We start from the raw sequence: 24,379 nt of genomic DNA, 5'->3' as shown, positions 1-24,379 counted from the left end.
ACATGGAGCTCTGGCATCTCAGCTGCCGACACGACACCTCTGCCCTCTGAGAGAGCCACTTGTAGGGCTACGAATTGCCCGGAGCCTTGGTCCAGCACAAGGTTCTTCCTTAGTCCCAGGGGCAGATAAAATGGGAATAAAAAGGTTTTCATGGTCGCCTCATAGTTAAAATTGCTTTTTCCCCCTCCAGAAGGCTTCTCATTGCTGATATTTACATCAAAACAAACAATTCCCCGCTTTGACACAAAGGGGAGACACAAAAAACTTACTGTTTATTTTTTAATTATTATTATTATTTCATTTTTATTTATTATTTCAGAGTATCAGCCATGAAATGTGCTCTGTGGGGCTGACATGGGTTTTAATGTGTCGCTGAGTGTCAGGGCTGAAACTGTCAGAGGCTGCACAAGAAAACACTGTCCCATACCACAGTTCTGCTATTTTTCAAAGCCAGGAAAGACTCTGACTTCCTTCAGCCTGTCCCAGCCACACACCAGGGTTGGTTCTGGGAGACTCAACTGCTTTGGAAAATATTTGTGCTTGCTAAAATAATACCTAAAGTAGTACAAAACCTCCAAGCGCTTCCAGCGCTGTGTAAAATGCTGAGCACAGGTTGTATTAACACACTGAAAACCTTATCCCCAAACGGTGATTCCAGGTTTTGGTGGAAAAGGGCTGATCCCTGGCCCACTGGGGTTGTTTGTCTCCTGGGCTGTCCCAACCCTGGGAGGTTTTTTTCGCTCGGTGGAGTAGCTGTGAGAGGCTGGAGGGTGTTGTCAGGAAAGAACAACTCAACCCCCTGCTGTTTATTTAACAAAAATTAAGGAAATCAGGAGCCTTAGCCTGGTTCCCTGGCTGTATTTCCCACTCTGTTCATGTCTCAGTGCTCACTGTGGCCGCTGATCCCACAGACAGGCTCATAATTGACTCAAGAATAATCTTATTCCTCTCTTCCCTGATAAGGAACGTGGTCCCTGTCCCTGAAAGCCTACAAAGAGGAGTGTTTTGTTTGTGTTCTCCCTGCAGTACTTCACACTTCTTTTAGATTGTTTTAATTTAATTTTGATGTAATCTGATAAGAGCTGTAAAACTGTCAAAGGAATCTGCCTCCTTCTGTCGCATTAAATACACTTTGAATGAAATGGTGGTTTTTGTCCCCAGTAGCTGCCAAACCAAAGCATCTCTTGATTCGAGCGCAGGGATTGATGTGCACTAATCTTAACAGCTTCACACTCTGTTTAATTTAGGGAGGCAGCCACGTGTCCCTCAGCATCCCGCTCTCCTCCGGGATGGAGCCGTATCCCGAAAGGTGTGGGATTCACCTCACGGAGCTGAGCACCTGGCACAGGGTGCTCACCTGCAGGGGGAAAACAGGGATGGGAGAGAGAGAAGGAAAGGTCTCTGCCAGAGTTTTTCCTGCCCTGCTTATCTCCTCCAGGCTTTTCCTCCTCAGGTGCCACATCATCCCCCTGTCTCTCCCTCGGCCTCTCATCTACCAGGGGCGTGGGATTTGCTGATTTTCCTGAGCAGTGGATCTGCACAGTCTGGCCCAGCCTCTGCTCGGGAGCCAGGGAAGGGAGGGGAAGCCCCTCGGACCCAGAAAGTCACGGCACAGCTGAACACATCTGCTTTTCTTTTTCTCAGTTAGACCCGTAGCACAGGCCCTCATAGCTTTGTCAAAACATACACAAAAATTGACATAATGCCCTTAGAAATCCTTTTTGTTAACGACTCAAGCCCCAAATGCAGAGCACTAACAACACACCAGTAATTAGAGAGCAGTAACAGCATAGACCAATCTCAGCAGAGCAGTCGAGAGGATCCAACTCTCAGTGGCCATGCCTGGAAACAGTAATTAACGTGTTGAATGCGATGTTTACATTTTAATACATTTAAATGTGACAAAATGCTTTTATTAAATGTTACAGTCCCTTGAAAGCTGTTATTCCTCCTCGCTGATGCCCCAACAGCACACTCAGTGTCCGGCTGCAGCGGGTGGGATCTGCTGTGACAGGGCGGGCGACACGAGTTCCTCCAGCAGGGACCTGGAACGCAGAACCCAAGGGCCGATTAAACAAAAACCTGGAGACTGCAGCACTTAAAGCCATATAATGTTTATTAAAAATGTCAGGGCCCTAGCCAAAGCCTAGTGACATAATTGAAAAGCCTTCAGGCACGTCATTGTGCATGGATTTTGAATTAATCCTGGAGGATTGAGATACGAGCACAAATCATTGTTTACGGCTCCGTGTTGTTTGTGAGCCCCGGGAAAGCCACAGCACAGGAAAGGACCCGGTTTAGAGACCATTTGTCAGGAAGCATCCCTCCTCTTCAGCCATTTCCAAGTGCTTTTCCAGTCTCCTGCATGGCACAGGAGGCTCCACGAGCAGAAGGGAGCAGGTATTGCCCGGCTGAGGCTGTTCCAAGGCCAGGCATCCAGAGAGGATGTCAAGGAGATTTCAGGTCTCTCTGCTTCCTCAGCAATTCAGTCACTCCTGTGTCCAAGCAGATGTGAGGAGTTACCCTGTCCCAGTTTGTCTGCTGCTGTCTGAAGAGGAAAGAGGAGATTGACTATGTTGCACTTTCCCATTCCTGGAGAAACGAGAACTAAACTGAGAACTGAACTGAACTGAGGTGTGAGCCCAGAGGCTGAATTTGAACCAAACCAGTCACAGCCAAAGGGCTCAATTCCCATCTTCTCTGAAAGTATCTGTGCCTCACACCCCAGAGCACTGTGTGCCACCACTCCACGAACTTCTGTTCCTCAAGCTGAACCAGTTTTGGTGTATTTCTGTGCAAGAAAGACTATTTTGGCTCATTAGAGAACGTCTCTTTCAGGCCTGCAGTAACCAAGCAGAGAGCAGGAGAAATGGCTCACTAATCCAGGGCCAAGCTCGATGCCACAAGTGCCCCTTGGGGTCCCACGGCAGGAGGGACAGGGCCCCTCTCAGCTGCAGCTTGAGGTGCCACAGCCTGGCACAGGGCAGAGCCTGCCACGGGCACCACGAGTTAACCCCTTCCTTACAGGTCTGGGATGGAGAATATCCCTCTGGAGGCTCAAAGCTGTGAGGGCTCCCCGTGCCTTGGCGGTGCTGCAGGGAGGGAAAGGGAGACTCTGCACCCACACCCGTTCCTGGCACACAACACCCCACCTTGCCTTCCCCGGGCAGTGCCCTGCATTAAGCCATGTTTTTGCCAGGATCCTCTTTTTGAAGGATGGTACCTTCACCTGGCCACGCTATTCCCGTCTCCAGCTGCTCCCCAGCTCCTGCCAGAGAGGCCACAGCCTGGCCAGGCCACTCCATCTTGCTCAGTCTGAACGCTGCTGCTGCTGCTGCTGCTGCTGCTGGTGCTGCTTTAAAGGACACAGATCTATCAGGCTCTTTTATTAGCATTTTAACAAACGAGTGGATTCATCTCCCGCACTGACTGAAAGACTGAAAAAGTTTTGCTTCTACAAAAGTCATGAAAAATTAAAGGGAAAATATAAAATAAGCGGGGAATTCTTTTAGCTGAACTAGGTAACGTTTCCCTTTCAGCCCCGCAGTGTCGAGCGAGCGGTTCTGAAGAGCTGCTGCCTGCGTTGGCAGGGACGAGGCATTCGGACAAGGTGAAAAGCCTGGAGGATCCCAACGCTGGGCTCAAAGGGATGTGTCTGGCCTATTGTCTGGCTTGATTAATGAAGCCTTTGCACAGCGAGATAATGTGGTGTTTGCCGCGCCGGGAACGCTGCTGAGCAGCACAAACATCACAGCTATGGCTAATATTCAATATGATAACGACAGCAATGAGCCCGTCTGTGTAACACTGGATTCTGCTCCAAAATGCCTCAAATGATATTTGTTTATTTCCTAATTGTCAGCCACTTTGATGCACTTGTCAGGTTCAACAAGTGCTCCAGGCTCCAAGGGTTTGAAACAAAGGGAAGCACTCGGGCGAGCCGTGCGGTTGGTGCTGCGTGGGGCCAGGAAACGGGATCCGGCGGCTCGGGACACACTGGCAAACATGGAGTCCCTGGAGAATCCCTCAAACCAAAATCCCAAGCTCCTCCCTGGCACTGCCTGGACGCTGGGAAGGGCTGGGGAAGCCGGCTGCTCTCTGAGCAAGCACTGCCTGCGGAGCCAGCCCGGGGCTCACCCGGGGCAATGCCCACACGCTGCCTTCCCCAAATCCTCTAGTCCCGGAAAATCCAGTTGCCAGTGGACGTGGTGTTTTTTCGCTTCCCATCTCAAACCACCGTGCTGGTTTGCTGTGACTTATTTAAGCATTTTCCTCCTGTCCTGTGCAGGGGATTGTTCTGGTGGTGAATGAAAGGATCCACGCATAAAAACCGTTCATTTGTTCGAAAAAAGCAGGAGAAAGGCACAGGACTATTACATTAATTAAGCTGTGTCTGCTCAGAGCTTGGGACCCCTGGGGCCCTTTGCTCTGTTCAGTACAAGCCTGGCAAAAAGGCTTGAGCAGAGATGGACAAACCCTCCAACAGTGCATTTTGACAGTGCTCAAAAATGCATTTCTGATGTACCTGCAAGGTAAGACTCGTAAGGGGTGGACATGCAGGCAGGCAGAGGTTGGGGCTCACTGACAGGGTTCAGGTCCCAAATGTTTTGCCCGTTTTCAGACACACACACCCCATACCAGCTTCTCCCAGTGGCCTGCAGGGTGCTCTGTGCCCTGTTCCTATCAGGACCTGACCCCGGGGGGGGCATCTGACCTCGAGCATTCTCCTCCTGCCGCCCCCCGGAGTCCCCCCTTCGTTCGGCACAGTAACTCCCGCTGTTACCTGGCCAGGGCAAGCTCCAGCCCCCGCAGAGCACAGAGGCTGCACCAGCCGGGACTCTCCCGACACACCAGCCCCGAGTCTCACTCCGTCAATACTCGCATTATTTCTTTTGCAGGAGCACATTCATCCTCTGTGCCCGAAGAGCCGGGGACGCGCTGCCCGCCCGGGCGAGGGGCTGCCAAAGAAAGGCAAAAAGCCCCAGCTCCGGGCGGCCGGAGGGGGATGCCCGGGGGAGCCCGTCCCGCCGCGGGAGACGCGGGGGATGGATGCACCGATGGAATTTGGGGAGCGCCCGGAGCGCTCGGTCCCCGCTGCCGCAGCGGCCACGCACCGAGCCCGGACCCCCCGCCCCGGGGGCGACCCCAGGTACGTGCCGCTGGCCTCGCCCCCCCTCCCGCTCACCGTCTTCCGTCCCCCTCGGTTCTCCCCCGTCTCCTCCCTCCAGACACTGAATTCCGGCGATGTTATCGCCGGGCAGCGCCGGGGCCGCCGCTCCATCCCCAGCCCGGGGGTTCACAGTGAAGCCGCAGCAGGGCGAGGAGGGGGTGCCGAACCCCCGCTTCGGGCGGATCCGGCTGCTCTTCCAGCGGCTCTGCCCGGGGAACGGGGCGGACACCCCCAGCAGTGCCCCCGGCAGTGCCCGAGCGCGGCGGGGCTGGAGCCGGGAGCGCGGGGGGTCACACCCGGGGGACACGGACCCGCCGGGCCGGGGGCAGCGATGGAGCACGGTCCGCCCCGGGGGGCAGCGAGGGGGCCGCGTTCGTCTCCCCGCTCCCCCGGGGTCCCCTTACCTGGCTCCGGGCTCGGCTCCCCCGCCGGCGTTGGCCGCTCCCGCCGAGGCGCGGACAGACGGCAGCCACGGGGAATTAGGAGCTTCCCAAAGCCCTGCCGCCCTTCCCGAGGGGGGTCAGTGCCGGGGATGCCTCCCCCCGGCCCCGGGACCCCCCCGGTCCTCCCCCCGTATCGATTCCAGCCCGGCGCTGGCAGCGTTTAGGCCGGGATTGGGGGATAATGGGAATATCATCTGGAGACAATTACCTTTGGAGCGGGCTCGCTTCTCCTCCCAGACACTGTTATTTGAGCAATAGGATCATTTGATTTCATATCGCACTAAATAACCCCCGGCCGCCGCAAATTGCCGCCTTCTCAACAGCCACCCCTCGGAATAAATTGCACAGCGACTCCGTGGGCTCTGGCTTCTTCTTTCTTTCCTTTTTTTTTTTCCCCTCCTTTATTTCCCCCCCTCCTTTTTCTCCTTTGAAGAACAGTATTTCGGGATAAGCCAGGACGGAGGCCCGATGCTGTCGGATAAGCTGCGCCCAGCAAAGCTCCAGCTCCCTTAATAAGCCAAGCCTGACCCGCGGGGGTTTTCTTCGTGGTTTTCTCCCCCTCCCTCGGCCTTTCCTTTTTTTTTTTTTTTCCTTTCTTTCCTTTTTTTTTTTTTCCCCTCCTCATTTTTTCCCCCCTTTAAAGCAGCTCTTCCCCCGCCCGGGTCCCGCCGATGCCAGGGCGCGATGTGCCTTTAAGGCTCTGTCAGCGCTCACCCGCAAATCTGGTCATCGCCGGCCTCATTAGATCCGTATTAATGTCAGCCACGGATTGCTAATTAGATTTGCGGGATAAATGAAATTACCCGAGTGGGCTGCGTGGGAGGGGGAGTGCAGTCTCCAAGCGCTTCCCAGGATTTACAGGTGGGGGAAAGCAAAAAAAAAAAAAAGAAAAAGGAAAAAAATCGTTTTCTTTTCCCTCCTTTCTTTTCTTTCCCTTCTTTCCCCTCCTGCCCCCCCCCCGAGCCCCATCCCCATTCTGGCGCTCCACTCTGACAGTCACTAACCAAGGAATTCCCCATCCCAGCCCTGCCAGGCTGCTCCGTGGTTGTGGAACTGGGGGTTTTGCTCCCTTTTCCCGTGCTAACGGAGCCCACGGGGCCGCGCCGGGTGCTGCTTGCCGAGGGATCCCGCTTGTGTTGGATCCATGGATATCGGGGGGAACAGCGCTGTGCTGCAGGGGTCGAGGGAGAGACCCATGGCATTATTCATCCTATTTATTTATCCTTATTAGAAACTGCGATGAAAGCCCAGGGCCCGGAGTGCTCCTCTAAGCGCTGGCTGAGCAGCGCGCACACAACCCCAATTAAACGCTGCCCGCACGAGGCCTTTCTCCGTGTGAGAAAACCAGCTCTGTTTAATGAGGACCAATTAAATCCTGCTTCATTTTACCTGGCACCTCACAATAGATGTGACAACAAATTCCCTTTCTCCTTCCCTGGTAATTACTGGCAGAACCAGCCCAGCTCCCAGCAGCGGGAAGCCCTTCCCGATAACCCACCCGAACCCCCAGCTGGACCCTTCCTGCCCCCAATCCCACCAAAACCCACCCGGGATCAACCTGGGCCTCCAGTCCTGTCCCACTGCAGCCCAACACAGTGCTGGCAGAGCTGGGCCCCTCCAGCCCCTCCTAGGGAAGTGTGTGGAGCTATTCCAGCCCAGCTCTGGCCTCCATTCCCAGGCCTTCCCTGAGCCGCCCCAGCCTTAAAGACTGCACCCAGACTCCCCAGGGGACATCGCTGCAACCAGGAGATTCAATTAAATAACCCCAGCCCTTTGCTTCTCCCACAAATAAATGGCTTTTTTTTTCCTGCCCCAAATATTTCCTTTCCCAAGTTCCCTTTCAAAAGGGAGAAAGAAAAAAAAGAAACAAAACCCCAAACTGGAGAACAACGGGAAAAAAAGGAGAGGGGGGAAAAGAAAAGAAAGAAACTGTTCTCCTTTCTTTTCCCTGTGTGCAGGGTAATTGATAGGCTCTATCAGAGGTCAGGATTTGCATAAGAATTAAGAGCAGTAAATTAATTTAATATTCCATGCACATCTCCAATTATTCCTGCAGACCTTTGTCTCCACGGCTGGCAGAGAGAAGGTTCAGCTGCTCTTCAACCAAACAACATCTGTGCAGTTAATAATTTGATAAACAGCTCATACAAATAGTTTCTGAATTATCTGCCAACCCAATGACTATTCAGTTTGGAAACACTCGGCGAGGGCTGTGCCGGCGGCCGGGGCTTTGGAGCCCTGTCCCGGGATTCAGCTGCACTCACCCTCCCTATCCCTGAAATATCAGCAGCTCCCTGCAACAAACCCCCCTCAGTGACAATATGTAAAATAACTAATCAGCAGTAATTAATAAAGCCCCCCCCGGGGAGGAGGGGCCGGTGTGTGCTGTGGGGCCGGGCTGTGCCCCCGCTCTGGGGCTCCCGGGGGGGTTTGTGGCCAGTGCCAGTGCCCTGGGAGTGGGGAGGAATCACCCCTGCTGGGGGCAGGATTTACAGCCCCTCAGCTGCCCCATTCCCTACACGACCACCTGGAAAGAGGACGGGTTCTCCTGGAAGCCCTGGCTCTCCCCCTGCCCCAGGACTAATCGGAGCCAGCGCACTGCAAACATGGAATCGTGGAACTGTTAAGGTTGGAAAATCCCTCTAAGATCACCGAGTCCAACCGTTCCCCCCAGGACTGCCAAGGCCACCACTAACCCATGTCCCCAGGTACCACGTCCACAGAGCTGCTAAATCCCTCCAGGGATGGGGATCCACCACTTCCCTGGGCAGCTGTGAAGAAATTTTCCCAAATATCCAAACTAAACTTCCCCTGGCACAATTTGAGGCCATTTCCTCTTGTCCTGTCATGTGTTACTTGGGAGAAGGGGCCGGCCCCACCTGCCTACACCCTCCTCTCAGGCAGCTGCAGAGCCAAAAGGTCTCTCCTCAGCCCCCCGAGTCAGGAGTTCCTCTTTCACACACTCCAGGAACTCCATGGACTGTCTCCTCTCTGCTGTTCCCTATTTCCAGCTGACACCTGGTAAGCTGAAGTCCCCCATAACAAGAGCTGGTGACTGTGACACTTCTCTCAGCTGCTTACAGAGTATTTAGCTGCCTCTCCACCCTGGCTGAGGGTCCAGAGCAGCCTCCCACCAGGCCACCTGCCCCAGTTCTCATCCATAAACACTCAACCCCGTCGGCACCATCACTGAGCTCCAAACAACCCAAACCCTCACAAACATCCTGCCTTGCCCATCTCCTCTGACTTTTACATTGGTGGGACACAGCCAGGGAATGTGGTTTCCAAACCTCTCCTCGGAGCGACGTGTAATTCCATTTGCCAGACAACTGACTGACCTTGTCCTTTGTTCCTGCCCTGCCCTGCCCAATTACTCTGTTGGAGTGCAACGAGAAGGAAAATTAAATTTGCACACTGGGTGCCGTGAATAAATGCAGTGACCACCTAATTTTTCTGCTAAGGAGCCTCCTGGCGAGGCCACCAAGGTGGGGGGGCTGTGGCCCCTCCTGGTGCCACTTGCCCTGGGCAGTGGGGCAGGACAGCAGGGCAGGATCGTGGCTCCCGCAGCACCCCAGGCCTGACCTTAAATTACAGTTGCCAAGAGTCCCCCTGGAGATGCCATGGCTCCTCACTCCCTTCAGGCATTAAGCATCACTCTAAAATTAATAGAAAGTTGATTTTAAAAAGATTATGAAGTTCTCCAGGCTAAAGGAGAGGTTAATGCTCCTCTCCACAGTCACGTAACTTTCATGTTTGCTGTCATAAAGAGCTGATTTTTCTTTCCCATTTGAAGAGAGAATTTACACCATGAGCAGGAATCCAGAAATAGGGCCGTAAACAGAAGTGAAGGGATCAGGTGCCAAATTTGGATGGATGTCTGGGGCTTGATAAACCACTGCAGCCTCATCACAGCATAAATAATGCCAGGCTCAGCACGGTGCTGCGGGACAGGCCAAGACCTGGTACCTCTGCTGGTGTGGGAGATCCCAGCCCCAGGGGGAGATCCCAGTCGGGATTTGGAGCTCACAGACTCAACTCCTGCTGTGCCAGCACACTGTTACCTGGCTGCAGCGCTGGTGCCAGGGTAAGGCCCAGACTCACCATGGTGAATCAGCCCCCTGAATATTCAACACCAGCAGCTCCAGGGCTGCCCAGACCCATGGATTTGCCAGGAAATGGAAGCTTTTTTTTCCTCCTTTCCAAAACTGAGATCAATGCAATGTGCTGTCTCTGGAGCCTGTGGCTGTTCAGACTGAGACTGTGTTTTGCCCCAGCTCTAATTACACACAAACCCAGGTTTTATTTCGGAAGGTAAACGTGCTGCTTTAAGGAATGCAAATCCCCCTTTTCCAGCCCTGGTGCCTGAATGCTCCATGTTGTAAGGAGGGAACCAGATGCCCAGGTGCTTTCTGTCACCCAGCACGGGGCATCCCCTGCTCTCCACACGTTCCTGTGGCTCAGGGCTTACGGAGCCTGGGCCTGGCACGGCGGGTTTGGAGATCAGGGAGATGCAACACTGGCTCTGCAGTGCAGGCCACTGGAGATCTGTGGTGCTGATGGCTCACCCTGGAAGCCCTTAAGCCCCTTTGGCCCCTGGATTTAACCCCAGCACGGGGATTTCAGCACTGGCACTTGCCAGGCGTTGTTGGGTAGTTTAATTAATGTTTGCAGAGCTCTGGGCACAGCTCTGCATTCGCTGGGCCTCGCACCCCACGGAAATCCTGGCACTGCCACCTCAGCCTCACCCGGGGTTCCCTTTGTCACCTCAGGGCCATGTACCCTGAGGTGGGAAAAGGCAAATCCCGCCTGTGCCGACGGGTGCCTGGAAGGCGCGTCCCCAGCGCCGCTTTTGGGCACCGAGATGCCTCTTCACAGACTCGCCCGTGGAGCTGCCGTGCCACTCTCTGGTTTATGGAGCCCAGAAGTGTCTGCAATGAGAGATTAAAATAGCAGCCGTGCCGTGTGATTTATTTGTGAAATTCTCGTGTAAACGCCCCGAGCTGCCCGGCCACGGGCCGGGATGAGGAACCGGGCCGTGTATCAACGGAGGGGAACCAAACCACCCAGAGGACGGGGCAGGGGGAAGTGCTGGGTGGTAAGTTATTTGGCCTTTAGAGGCAGGGGAAGGCAGGCTGGGGATGGGGATGGGGGGGGTTCACCCCTGCCTTCCCCCCGCTGATAAATCAGCAGCCCGGCGGTGCCGGCGCCTGGATAAAATATGCCGGGTGTGTGTGTGCGGGGCCGGCACGCGGCTCGGGAGCGCCGCTGACTGCAAATGGGGCGGGTTATCAGCCGCCGCCATAAAACACCCCCCCCCTTCCCCCCCGGGCTGATTATGAACCTCATGCATAGCAAATGACGGAGCGGGAGCGCCCGGCGGCGCCGAGGCACAAAAATAAAATATTTACAGACTGACAGGCTAATGGACACTTTCCCAAAGAGCCGTTAGAAAGAAGTAGTAAATGGGCCCGTGCCGATGCGGGGCAGCGGGCCCGGTCAGGGATCAAGACACGCGGCACCGTATCGGATAACATCTAATTGGCAGGTCACATCCAAATGAGTGTAGTCATGCATCATCCGGAAGGCTTTCTGCTGGTTATAAAGACACTTGTAAACAATTCAGCCGCTGAACATGGCAATAATATGTTGATCCGGCATGTAATGAGGTGTTCCTGGAATCAATAAACTAGTCATGAAGAGCAGGGAGCAAGGTCAGCGCCTGCCTTTTTGATGACCTTTGCTGGCTGGTGAGGACATCATATACTCTGAAGAGGACTTTTCTCATATTGCAGAAGGCGCCGAGTGTCAGAACTTCCATTCGCAGCAAGCAAATGAACAGCCGGGCTCTGCATGCTAATGAAGTCCAGGCTATTTTCCACCTTTTCATCTGCACATTATGCTCTTGACTTTGGAGAAGGTGGGAATTAGGTTGGACCCTCGTGTCAGACTGCCTGATGGCTCGGCTCCGGAAAACTGGTAATTGAAGCTGATGACTGATGCGGAGGAGGCCTGAATTTGGAAATAAACAGTTTCAAGCACTGCATGTCATTTCTAGAGAGACTGCTGAGTGAATGGAAATGAGCTCCGTTTGCCGATCTAATGCAGTTTCTCAGCAGGAAAAACACCGTCTTTGAGACAACAATGCCAATCAGGGAGATTTAAATGTCCTGGCGATAATGTAAGGAATAGCACCTGCCTCCACAAACAGCACTTAGGGAAATGCTGCCCCACTCCAGGGCCTGCAGCTCATGTCCAGCCCCCCAGCACCAGTCCTGAAGGAGGCTCCGAAGGCCAGCGGCGGGGAGGGCGCAGTACACACTGTGCTGGGCTGTGTCAGAACACCAGGAAAAACCATCACTGACACTGAAAACTGGGGTTTGAGGAATCCATAACCAAACATGATGCTCTGTGTGCTGCAGCTGCTCCATTGAACTGCTCTTCCCTGGCACACGGGGCAGGAATCCTGCTGCCCTCAGCCCCAGCACTGCTTCCAGGGCAGCCCTAACTCACATCAGCCCGGCTGCCGGCCCCGCCGAGATAAAAATACAGAGTTCTACACAAGGCACTCAAAGGCCAATATTTTCAGGCCTGACTCGGAATGCTCCGCCATCCCAGCTGGTGGGAAACAACATCACAAATGTTATAAACCCTTTCAAAGTCCTTCCTGCCTGGTGGTGTGGAACTGAGCAGAGCCACTCGTGTGCTGGGGCAGAGACAGCCCAGCAGCCTCGCAGGGGTTCCCAGGGCTTCGAGGCGTTGCTGTTGGGACACAGAATCCCAGAATCCCAGCGGGGTTTGCGTTGGAAGGGAGTTTCAAGATCACCTTGGTCCAGCCCCCTGCCATGGAGAGGGATGCCCACTGTGGCTTCCCCAGTAGCCACACGCTGACAGGTCCGTGATGCTGGTACAGGGTGGGGGGTGCTGCTGGTACAGGGTGGGGGATGCTGCAGATGGGGCTCCCCAGAACCCCCTGGGCCCCCCCCATCCAGAGGCCACTGGGCTCAGCATCCCCCCGGGGCTGCGGCAGCCGCCGGCTGTTCTGTCCCCTCGGGGTGGCTGCATCAGGAGCGGGTCTGTTTGTGTAATAGTTTGCAACCCTTCAACATGAAAGGATGGAGACGGATGCGAGTTATTATTATGAAAATGAACCGAGCAACAGACAAAAATATTCAGGAGATGTAATCTGCGTCCCCACAATGCGCTGGCGGAGAAGAGCACTTGGCAGACAGGAGAGTCGCCGTCAGATACATTGCCTTTTGTTAAATTGCTTTTGCTCTGACAATGCCTTTTAAAACCACATGCAATCTTAATTTAAAATACCCAATACCTCAAGGTGTAGGGGCCCAGTGCTGGTCTCCAGCCTGGGATTTGTCCAAAACAATTCCCTCGGCTTAATACCACTATTCCTCATTTTAATCACACAACAAACGTGGGAGCCTGAATTCTGCTTATAAGGAACCGTGGACCTGATGCAAACATCACTTAAAATCAGTGGAGCAAGGATTGATTCCCCTGCCTGCCACCTCACTGTTGCCCAAACCTCTGTAGGGTTTGCCCAAGGAAGGCCCTCTCCACAAGGGGCAGCTTTGGCACACACCATGGGGGAAAACAAAATTCAGTCTTTCTTACTTTTTCATCCTTTTAGAAAATGGTTAAAGGCGAGGCAATGCTGAATGTGGCTGTGTGCTGAATGTATTTTCAAATAATGGTGGAAAAAAAAAACCCAAACAAACCAGCCAGCACTTCCAGGTCAGTCGGTCCCCATTCCTGCCCCGGCAGGCTGTGTGTTGTTCCCGGTCTCCAAGGAGATTAGGGTCCCACACCCCTGGGCTCAGCAGTCAATAAACACCCCAGACTCCCTCAGAGGCCCCTCAGTGCCAGATTTACCCTCCACCAACCCGGTGAGAACCGAGAGCCCCAAAGCAGGAGGTGGCACTGCCAGGTCCTTGGTGAGGAAGGTCAGGGGTGTGTCCAGACACCTGCCCTGTCCTTGGGCTCACCCCATCCATCAGCGCTCCTCCCGGCCTCCCAGCTCCATGGATAACCCCCTTCCCTATGCTAATTCCCTCGGAACATTATGCAGACTGTTTATATTTCTGTACAGCCAGAACAGGCTGCTGACACAAATCAGCCATTAGCCATTCACACTGAGGAGTCTCCGCTAATTGTGCAGAATGTAATTAGTGATTATGTAATATCTAAGCTCTTGCAACTGTCATTAATGTCCACTATTCACCAGAGATAGTTCTTACTGAATTAGGGAATGATTACTGCATGCTAAATCTACTTAATCCTAAATATGCTAATTAACACCGCCTGCACTTTAGACAGTGGTTAAAAGCACTAGTAACCTCAAAAAAGGCTGTGATACACCAGGACCCAAATTGCTCGCGATGGATTTTCCCTCGAAAGGTAAATTTGTTTAATTAAACGCTGCAGTAAACTGTTGGGCACAGCTATTGATTAGTGCAGCCCAAGCAGGGGCCTTCTGGAATGATCTAGTGAGGTGCCACTGCAGGGCAGCCATGCTCCTGCAGCATCCAGGCCCTTCCACAGCATCCCAGCTCTCATCCCCCTGCAGCATCCTGCTCCAGGCACAGCCTTGCCCACACACGTGCCAATATTCCCCAAAACTGGCCCGAGATCGCCAGCACAGCCCGATGTAAAACAGCTTTCCAAAGGCTCTCCCTCCAGGATTAACCACCCTGTTCCTTAGGTCATAAACCACAATATCCCTCCAGGCGGATACAGGAGCTTCCCTCAATAAATTCTGGCTTAAATCTTACTTCTAAGATTGATTTGTATAGAACAGACTTCAGATATTAAATGCTGCCTGCTCTAGGAATGGGATAAATAGAGCAATTGTACAGGTTTTAAAGGTCCCTTTCCAAGGCCCGGGGTGTTTAATGTATTCTGGGTTTCTGGGGAAAAAAAAGATATGGCTGTCATGAACCCCAGGATAATAGCAGCCTGTGATTTATGAAGATTCCTCCTGCTTATATATTTGATATAAATAATACCCCTGGCGTGTGTCTCTGCGCTCATTCATAACCAAAAGCTGCCCAGGCTGTACAAAGACTGCGCAGGAACATTTAAAATCAGCTCAGAGAAATGGGATAACTCATGGATCAGACACCAAATAAGTCATGGCAGCAAACACACCAAAAGGAAAATTACCAGCCCAGTGCAAACCCCAACACGCCTTTCTCAGCAGGCTGGCACAACGAGGGGATCAAACCACACATTCCCACAGGAGACAGTTCCTCAGTTCCTCCAGGCTGAGAAAGCTGGGGCTGTTCAGCCTTCAGAGGAGACTTCAGCAGCCTTCCAGGATCTGAAGGAAGCTGGAGAGGGACCCTCCATCAGGAACTGTAGTGACAGGACAAGGGGGAATGACTTCAAAGTGACAGAGGGGAAATTCAGGTGAGGTGTATGGAAGAAATCCCTGCCTGTGAGGGTGGTGAGGCCCTGGCACAGGTTGCCCAAAGAAGCAGGTACAGGCACACGCAGGGCCGAGGGGCAGCTCCCCTGCCACCACAATCACCGCCACGGAAATGAAAGATTTAGCCACACAATAAACCCCTAATTGCCTGGCAACAGCATTTAGGCCCCATTAGGTAGATTTGTAACTGCTTCCAGAGAAATAAACTCCTGTGTCATTAGATAACAAGGAAAGAAATAGGTTATTTCCTTTTTGAAAGGTATGAAAGCTTCCAATTGCCTGATGTACGCGCTTAGTAGATTATTTTCTGTCATCTCAGTTAATTGAATTTTATCCACTGCTCTCAGAATTCCTCCCTTTCGTGTAAGGTTAAAAAGTTCAGAGGAGCTGTATTTTTGAACCTTGTCCATTTATCACACGAGCCACCTCCAGCTGCGCCCAGTGTGCTGGGAAAAGGGAGCAGCAGAGAACTTGCTCTAGGACTGCTTCAGCATCCGGGTGAGTTGGTGCTGGGTCATGGCAAAACACCACTTTTCCAACAGCCTCCAGCCAGGACACTGCCAGGAATCACCAGGAGGACCTGCTGCAAGCTTCGTGGCCTGGCCGGTTGTGCCATGGCTTCATCTGCTCCTCTGGAAAACCAAACTGGAGATGGAGAGTTAAACTAATTCCCTGGACTGCCCAGAGCCCTTGCCAGGGGTGTTGGCCCCCAGAGGTGCTGGCCAGGCTGGAGTGACAGCGTGGCAGCCCCGTGTCCCTGCAGTGATGAGTGGCAGGTCACTGACACACCCTGCCTGGCAGGAATTCGCTCTCAAGCAGCCCCTCATGCCTCCCTTCCCAAAGCAAACCTAGGCAGGTGTTCTTGATTTCTGAGTAAATCCAGAACATTTGCCATTCCTCTCATCATCGCTTGAGCTGCTGGTCTTAAACTTCTCCACTTTCCCCCTGTGCCGCTCTGAGAGGCACCAGCACCTTCCCAGCCCCAGCGGTGCCGCCGTGGGGAGCTGACAACCAAAGTTAGACTTCAATGGGGGGGACAGAGCTCTGGTTTGATCCTGTGGGATATCTGCTTTGCATCGTCCACAACGGAAGGGAATGGTTTGGCTGCAGAAAGGTTACTGAGATAATCAGGTGGTGACTCCAGAGCCGCTTGATTTTAAACCCTCCTGAAGAGCCGGCTCCATTTTCTGCTTTGGTGGAGACCAATTCCCCGCGCTGGCACAGGAGAATAAATCAGCTCCGGCGGCGGGGCGTCGTTATCCAGTTCCCAACTATTATGACATAGTTTCTATCCGAGCAGTTTTCTTCTCAGCCAGTCGAGTGGAATGATCCCTGAAAGCAGCGGTTTGCGGCGGCAGCGCTCGGCGTGTCCGTAAATCCGGGGCTGCCCACACGCAGCCAGCACCCGCCCGGCGCCTTCGGAGAGCCCACGGAAAACAGGGACGTGGGGAAGTGCCCGGAAGGACAGCAGGGCTTTGAAGCACCGGGCAGGGAGGGAGCAGCGGAAAACCCAAGGCCGGGAGGAAGACAAACAAGTGTGGAGGGATGAGAAGGGTGGAGCAGCCACGCCCAAGGAAAGGCTCCTTCCCGAAGGCCCTGGCGCTGCGGGTGCTGGGAGCTGTGTGTGCCTTCCCTCGCCTGCCAGCACTGCCCTGCTCCTTCTCCCTGTGCCCAGGCACCGGGAAACCTCCTGGACCTTGGGATCAGAGGGGTCAGAGCCTTGCTCTGCCCCTGCTGAGGGCTGGGCGGGGGCAGACATCCCACCTGGTCTCCGGGACCGGGGTGTTCAGGCTTGGAAGACCTGCTTGGAGAGCCAGATTCCAATCTGGGCTCTCCTTCAGCTGGTTTGTTAAACTACTGGTGGGGACAGGAGCGACCCAGTGGCACCTCCAGGCTCATGTGCAGGGCCATGATCCCAAGCATGATCCCAAACGTGACCTCCACCTTTGGGGAGAACAGAAGTGGGGCAGCAGGTCTGGGCTCCTGCTGGGCTGGGGCTGGTGGTCCCCAGAAACCACCCCTGGGAGGGCTGGAAAGGCAGAGAGGGGGAGAAAGCAGAAGGAAAGAGCAGGGCTGCGCTTTTCCATGCTGCCCTTTTGTTTTATTTGGTTCTAACTGCACCCCAGAGCACCATGTATTAATTATCCCTAATGAAGGAGGGCCAGGGAGCAGGAGGGTGAGCGGTGGTGGCCGGACCCGGCTCTCCCCTCAGAGTGGGATGGGAGGCCGGCGTGGAGCCCACGTTCCTCCACCAGCAGAGCAGGGCATGGGGATAACCTTGTAATCTACAGAAATCTGGGAATTATGATGGATATTACATAAATCAACTCTCCTGTGTCAATAAGGAAAAAAACATTTTTAAAAGAAAAGCAGCTGATAATTAACCCTGAGAGCACGGGTTTAACCCAGATCACCTTGGGGAAGCGCCCGGACAAAGGCAGGCATTCATCCCCGGCCTTTCTCATTTAAATAACCCGGCCTTCATTGGCTCCTGAGGGATTGCTGGGGAATTGCTAAACCGGAGGTTTGCTCGGGTTTGATGTGTAGTTGCATTGATTTCCCCCCCCCCTCATTTTAATAAAAGGCATTTTATAGAGCTCCCGAGTGGGGCAGGGTGAGGCATCCCGCAGCTCATCCCACAGCTCTGGCTGCTCCAGCAGCGGGTGTTTGCCACCCCACGGAGGGGCAGGAGCTCTGCTGACATCTCCAAGGGGATGGAGTTGAAGGAGTGGCATCACCAGCTTATTGCTCATTAGGAATAACCTAATTACTACTCAGCAAATCAGGCTGCCCAGAGAAGCTGTGGCTGCCCCATCCCTGGAAGTGTCCAAGGCCAGGTTGGACGGGGTTTGGAGCAAGCTGGGCTAGCAGAAGGTGTCCCTGCCCATGGCAGGGGGTGGAATGAGATGAACTTTTAGGTTCTTCCAACCCAAACCCTTTTGGCATTCTGTGTGGTGACTTTGAGGCTGCCTTTTGGCTTTTCTTTTTTAATGGAATCATTTAGGTTGGAAAAGCCCTCTAAGACCATCGAGCATCCCCCAGCACTGCCAAGGCAACCACTCACACAAGTCCCCAAGTGCCACATTTACACATCTGGTAAATCCCTCCGGGAATGGTGACTCCACCACGGCCCCAGGCACCCTGTTCCAATGCCTGGCGGCCCTTCTGGGGAGGAAATTTTTCCTAATATCCAAACCAACTGCAAGTTTTGAGGCCATTAATCAACATCCTCCATTTAAAATCGTGCTGTACCTCCTCAGTTCCTGGCACACAAACATCTGGGCAGTTTTGTCAGAGAGGGTGGTGACATGAGCAGAGCAGAGGACACACAACCTGCCTGCATCACCCAGCGCTGCTCGGAGAGGGCTGCTGCCAGTGATCGACAGACCCTTATTTGTAAGTATTTAATGTTTCTTAGGAAGCACTTCTAAAAGAAATTGGTATGTAATGACAGCACTCACTGGAAAACAGGCCGATTATAAAATGCACTAACTTATCTGGTATTCATTTGAAAAGTAAATGGATGCAAGTAAAGGTGAGAGTTCACTACCAATTCAAATATTTTGCTCTAACAGGCTCTAGCACTCCTACTTTAATTCAAGCAGAAGCACAAGTATGAATAATCAAACTGGATGATGCTCATCAAAACCTTTGTGCCTTGCACCATTTCAAATGGTCATTGAAGCTTAATGGCAAAAAATTTACATTATTCCTTTAATTTGTATTCTGTTCCTTCCTTCTGAGTGATGTGATTGTGATTTTCTGTTGCCGGCTGTATTATTTTGATGCAAATGCTATGTGCTGCTACAGTCCAATTTCCTGCTTTGCCCTCCCCTTTTCTTCCCCCAGGAAAGAAACGACAGCTAAAATAGTTCAAAATTGGGGAGGGATTTTGAAATAGTTCCTTAACTACCGCTCCTAATTAAAGCAAACAATGCAGGGTCTTGAAGCACCCTGAAAAGCTGAAAATTAATTATTAGCTGAAGGGGGAGGGAAGTGGCTTTGCTCCCCGGACCTTCAAAAAAAAAATAAAAATGAAAAAGAGAGAAAAAAGTGAGGGATCCCAATTCTGCCTACAAAAGAATTAGAAAAGAAAATTTGTAATTCAGTTAAAAACTCCTTTTGCCGGCACATAATCACCTAGGGATGAATGCTTTATTGAGAGGCATGGGGCTGCAAACCAAAGCCTTGCAAACAGGAGGCCCCCGGGGCGCTCCCGGCACGTAATATATGCACCGACTAATTTATTGCGCTGTGACTAATTTCCATTCCTTGTGCTTAGAGTTGCCTCGCTAATTACAGGGATGTTTTCTTAACTTGGGTAATTGCGCCGCCCGCGCGCCGCCGCCCCACGGCCGGCTTTGATGCGCCCCCACGGGGCGGCTGCGCCCCACGCCGCCCTAATTAGATTGGCTGCCTTAATTAGGGGAGACGTGGGGGTGCGGGGGGGGGGTGGCGGCACCCAGCCCCCTGCCACGCAGGCACGAGGCTGCCCGGAGGAGAGGGGTGATGCCGTACCCAAAACCCAACACAGACATCCACCCAACCCATCCCCACCGGAGTGACCACGCAGAGTCCAGCTCCTGCCAGAAGCATCCCTCAGAGCAGGTGCCAGGTGACAGCCCTGCCTGCTCAGCCCATCTCCAAATCTGCTGCCTTAATTTCACCCGTGGCACTCGCTCGTGTGGGTACAATTATTAGGCAGATAATCGCTTCCTTGAAATAATTCCAGCACTCGTGTCTAATAAAAAAGATTCCTTCCAGAGGGCCCTCGGTGAAATGGGCTCGGCGCCCCTTCCTGCGCCGCTGGGTCAATTGGCTTCTGCTCCGGCCTCTCTCTTCAGCCCCACGATTGCTTCCCACCCGCTGGAGAGCCCGGAACACCCATCCAGGGGTGGCCTCCAGCACTCGCGCTAATAAAAGCTTGACATCTGAAATTCCGCTGCCTCATCCCTCCCTCGGCAAAGGGTTGGTCAAGACTCGAGAAAATTAATGTCAAGTCAATAAATACTCGTGCCCCCGGCAGGGAGGGCAAGAGGGAAGATGAGGAATTCCCCTCTCCCACCCTGAGGGTACCACAGCTCAGTGCCAGAGGCTCCCACGGGGCAGTGGTGATGGGAATCGCCCAGGGAGCATCGCTTCCAGCAGGGACTCGTGCCTGTCTGCAGGACGGGGCCATGGCCACATCACACACATCCCACAGCACCTTGGCAGGGAGCTGCCAAGGAGAGGCCAGCCAGCCAGCAGCCTCGGCAGCACGGAGAGCCCCCAGAATGTGCACAGCCCATGGAATTCCAGCTGTGGGCACTGACAGACCCTGCGCTTCTCCAAGACGACTTAAGCCCTCGTTCAGCCTGGAGGTGCCTTCCTCCGTGAATCTGGGGCCTCTGGCAGTGTGAGGAAATGTAGTTATTTCCCTTTTACATACAAATAAACAAACCAAGCGTTTCAGCTGCAGTTTAAAAGCTGGGGTGTCACCTGGTTTCAACAAACAAATCAGTTTGTCTACAACAAAGTGAATTGAAACCGACGCCCCTGCAGGAATCAGGTGCATGAGATCCTCTCCCTCACTGCCCAGCCAGGCTCCGGCATGCAGCTCCCCACCAGCCCCTTCCCAACACTCCTGGAAGGACTGGCCCCGCCTTGGAACAGGTTTGGGCTCTTGGTTTGCCCAGCGAGACAGGCCCTGAGCTCCCTGCAGGCTGCTGTGTGATTCCCAAGTGGATCTGGGGGCAGGTGGCTGTGGTGGCCGGCACGCAGAGCCCTCACACCCCGGCGGGCACCGCGAGATGCTCACGTGTATGAAGCATCTCCTCAGGCTCACGCTTTGCCGTGGAAAAGGAAATAAAAAGAATCTCGCCCCCCCCTCCCCTCCATCTGCCTTCAGTGTCTCCTTTCTAATAACTTGGCATATTCACTTAATACAGCCCGGCTCCTTCCAAGTCGTTAGCGGCGGCAGGAGACACAGCCGGAACGCTGACCTGGTTTGCTTGCCAAGACAGAGCAAAGAGAAACCTTCACATAATCATTTCCAAACATTAAAATGGCTCCATTGTCATTATAGCTGAGAGATTGAATTCGCCTCATCAAAGCGGCGTATGACAGGTGACTCAATAGGCTGGTGCCAAGCGCGGAGGCAGGAGATTAGCAGGGCACTGATATCATTATTTCCGCCTATCACAGATTCGGCAGGGAGGCAATTGTAATTTCTGGGCTTATTAGTCTGCATTCGCAGGAAAAAACCTGGTGATAAACCTCAGTGTGACAGCCAGGCATTTGTGCAGCAAGTGCTGTCACAGTGACACTTGGAAAATGCCAATGTGGATACGTTCTCCTAATCCCCCCTAATGGAGGTTAAAGCCTGGCACAAAGGCACTCTTATCACTGATCGGGACACTAATAACATTTGCATTTTTAAGTTAAATATAGTAAGTAAAGAGTAAGTCTCCTCCTCGCGGCTCCGGCAATTAACTGGGCCTTGGAAGGATAAAAGCGAAGCGGAGGTTCCAGCCCCGCGCTCTCCGCTCTCCTCCACGGCGGAGGGAGAGGGCCCTCGCTGGGTCAGCATTCCCAGAGCAGCACCTGCACTCCCACCTCAGCTCCCCACGCTTGGGACTGGGTGGAGAAGCTGGGATGGGACCTGGTAGAGGGGGGGACCAGCCGGCTCGTGGGGGCTGAACAGAGGTGCTCACCCGGGACTGCGCTTCCCACCGAGGAGGGGAGATTGTTCTGGGCCTGTCACACACTTTTACAAGTGGTTTTGCTTCAGAAGAACAAAACTTTGGGGTTTTTTTCCACCCCACAGTGCAAGCTGGGCTTGGGGTTTGTGTGATAATTCCCCCCGGACATGAGCCCAACACGGACACACACATGCACACTCTCCACAGGAATTTCTTAAGCAAAAAAATAATTACAGGTGGTAAACTGTTACTTTTCCACATTTAAATAAGAGACCAATTAAGAAGACTATGTAATTCAATTCTAGAGTGAGTGCCACTGAATTCAATTTGTTTCAGGTCAATGAATATAATGTGAAGTTATTAACAAAAAGGTCAGGGACTGCATATAAAATATACACACATGACACAGGCAGAGTAATTAGTACACATTTCACATGTTCTGCTGCTCAGACATATGGTGTAGAAAATCTGAGCAGGATTAGATGGTAATAAATGTTCCCCTCTCCCTCCCTCCCACTCCCTATTTAACTGGGGTTTAGAGCTATTCCCCCGGTGTTCCCGGGATCCGTGGAGGTTGAGGACCCACAGCTCACACAGCAGTGCCAGGCTGGGACCCTCAGCCAGGGCAAAGCATCCAGGGGAGCTGGGAGGGCGGTGTGGGACTGAGGTGGAGCTGGCAGGGTCACTCGGGGCTGGACCTGAGGGGCAGCACGTGCTGGGGCAGGGACAGTGCTCAGGGGCCTCGTGCCCCACACGCCACTCACCCTCTGACAGAGTTACCCCCTTCGTGGCATCTCACTCGTGCACCCTCACCAAGAATTGGTGTGTTTTCCCACGCCAATCTGCTGCAAGTGCACACTTGATGTGAAGTTATCACATTAATAATAACAAAACATTCAAACCGCTATAGAGATGCTGTGGTTAAGTGGGGGTTGAATTTGAAAAAAAATCCACAACACATGAATAAAAATAACCAGAGGACGACAAAGCCCTAAATGCCTTTGTCACCCTAAGCCTGAGTGTGGCACACCTGGATCCTCTGGCAGGTAAAGGTGCACTGTCATAGGGGAGGAAAGTGAGGACTTGGGAAAAACTCCCTGGAAGTTACAGGAAGGAATCCCAAGATACACGAATGCTGCTCAGCTTCTGTATCATATAAGGGCTTGAAAAAAAAGGCAAAAGCACAGAAAACACCGGGAAAATCCTGCTCTGTGGCAGCCCTGGCCCTGTCTCTGCAGCAAGGGAGGAACCAGCCCCACCTACGTGCCAGTAAAGAGCCAGAATCTCTGATTCTTGTGAAAAAAGCCTCCTGCCCCCCACCTGCAGCACCTCCTCTGAGTTCCTGCTCTGGAGGGAAAGGCACAGCTCCCGGGGGTAACAGCATCCCTCGGGAAAGCCGCTGCACGGCGGGACCCTGCGGGATGGGGAGGTGCTCCCGGAGCCGGTGGCTCTTCACCGCCTTTTCCGCGTCGAGGGACCACACACACGTCCCTACAAAAGCCCTTCCCGGAGCCTGCTGAGCTGCAGCTCCGTGTGTACACACTGACAACAAACCCCGGCCCCGGGGGCCTCCCGGCCCCACGCACGGCCCTCCCCCGGCAGCCGGAGCAGCTCCCGATCCAGCAGCAGCTCCCGGGTCACTCCAGGACCCGTCACATCGCGCGTGTGACACAACCCATGGGCCCCCCATGCCCCCACTGCACGGATTCCTCCAGCTAAGCCAACATTCACCCTGCAAATATCTGTGTTTCTACTCACAGAGACTTAAGTTCCTATTTTTTCCACTGGCTGCTAGGAGATTAATCCATGCCTAGTTCCAGTGTCAGCTTTGGGGAGCAGGACATATTTGGGAGTATGGGAACCTCTTTACATTTGAATTGCTCCAATCTTTCTGGAATTAGCAGTGAGGGAAACCTCAGAAAGGGCAGGTTAAGTGACACCTGGCAGCTTCCCCAGCCCTTGCTGCGGGGAGCTCAATCTGATTTATGGGGGGCTCCGGTGTCCAGTCAAACCTGCTCGGGATCTTTACTGGGAAAAGATCTCCCTGCCAAGGAGCCAGATGTGTTTCTGTGCTCCAGCGTTTTCCTTGGCATCTTCTGTTCAGAATGATAAATGCAACAATCCATTTCCCAAGTTATCCTTTATCTCCAGTGTGGTCTGATGTGTTAAAATAATTAAGCTGTGTGCACATATTGACTAATAATTGCTATTTATTACTGAACTTGTGAGCATAATCCTCAACTGGAGATATTTGTTTTGCCCATTTTTCCTGTTTTGGTTTTGTATAACTGACTGCAGAAAGCAACAGGAGAAGCAAGAAGTGGAGAGCTTCAGGAATGGCTGGGAAGCACGCTTCCACACGGAACAGCCCCAGCTCCATACAGGCTTAGTGTTTCTCTGTAAAGAGGGAACTGTAAAGTGAGATTGACTCATACAGGTTCAGGGGTGAATTAAATCCAAGATGAGTGTGTTAATTAACATTGCTGTGGCTAGGTATTCCAGGCAGGATCCTACCTCCAGAGCATTCAGCAGAATTCCTCGGAGACCCAAGTAAGTGCTCACGAGGAATTCTGTCCTTAACAAAACAAGGGAAGGTGCTCCATGAGTTCTGGACTGGCTGCAGTTCACTTGGCCTGTCCCACAC

General features: G+C 53.1%; 1 long non-coding RNA gene across 1 annotated transcript in view; it reads right to left on the bottom strand.

Moving 5' to 3' along the window:
* Window positions 1–10,578: 10,578 nt before the first annotated feature.
* The window catches only part of LOC113977769, a 58,549-nt gene continuing 44,748 nt past the window's right edge, over window positions 10,579–24,379 (bottom strand). The window contains exon 5 of the long non-coding RNA XR_003537411.1: window positions 10,579–11,622. This is a non-coding gene — a long non-coding RNA (uncharacterized LOC113977769). The remainder of the gene's footprint in view (window positions 11,623–24,379) is intronic.

This window comes from Neopelma chrysocephalum, unplaced genomic scaffold, assembly GCF_003984885.1.
Source record: "Neopelma chrysocephalum unplaced genomic scaffold, ASM398488v2 Primary Assembly neopelma1_257, whole genome shotgun sequence".
Classification (NCBI taxonomy): Eukaryota; Metazoa; Chordata; class Aves; order Passeriformes; family Pipridae; genus Neopelma; species Neopelma chrysocephalum.
This window is presented reverse-complemented; position numbering and strand designations above follow the sequence as displayed.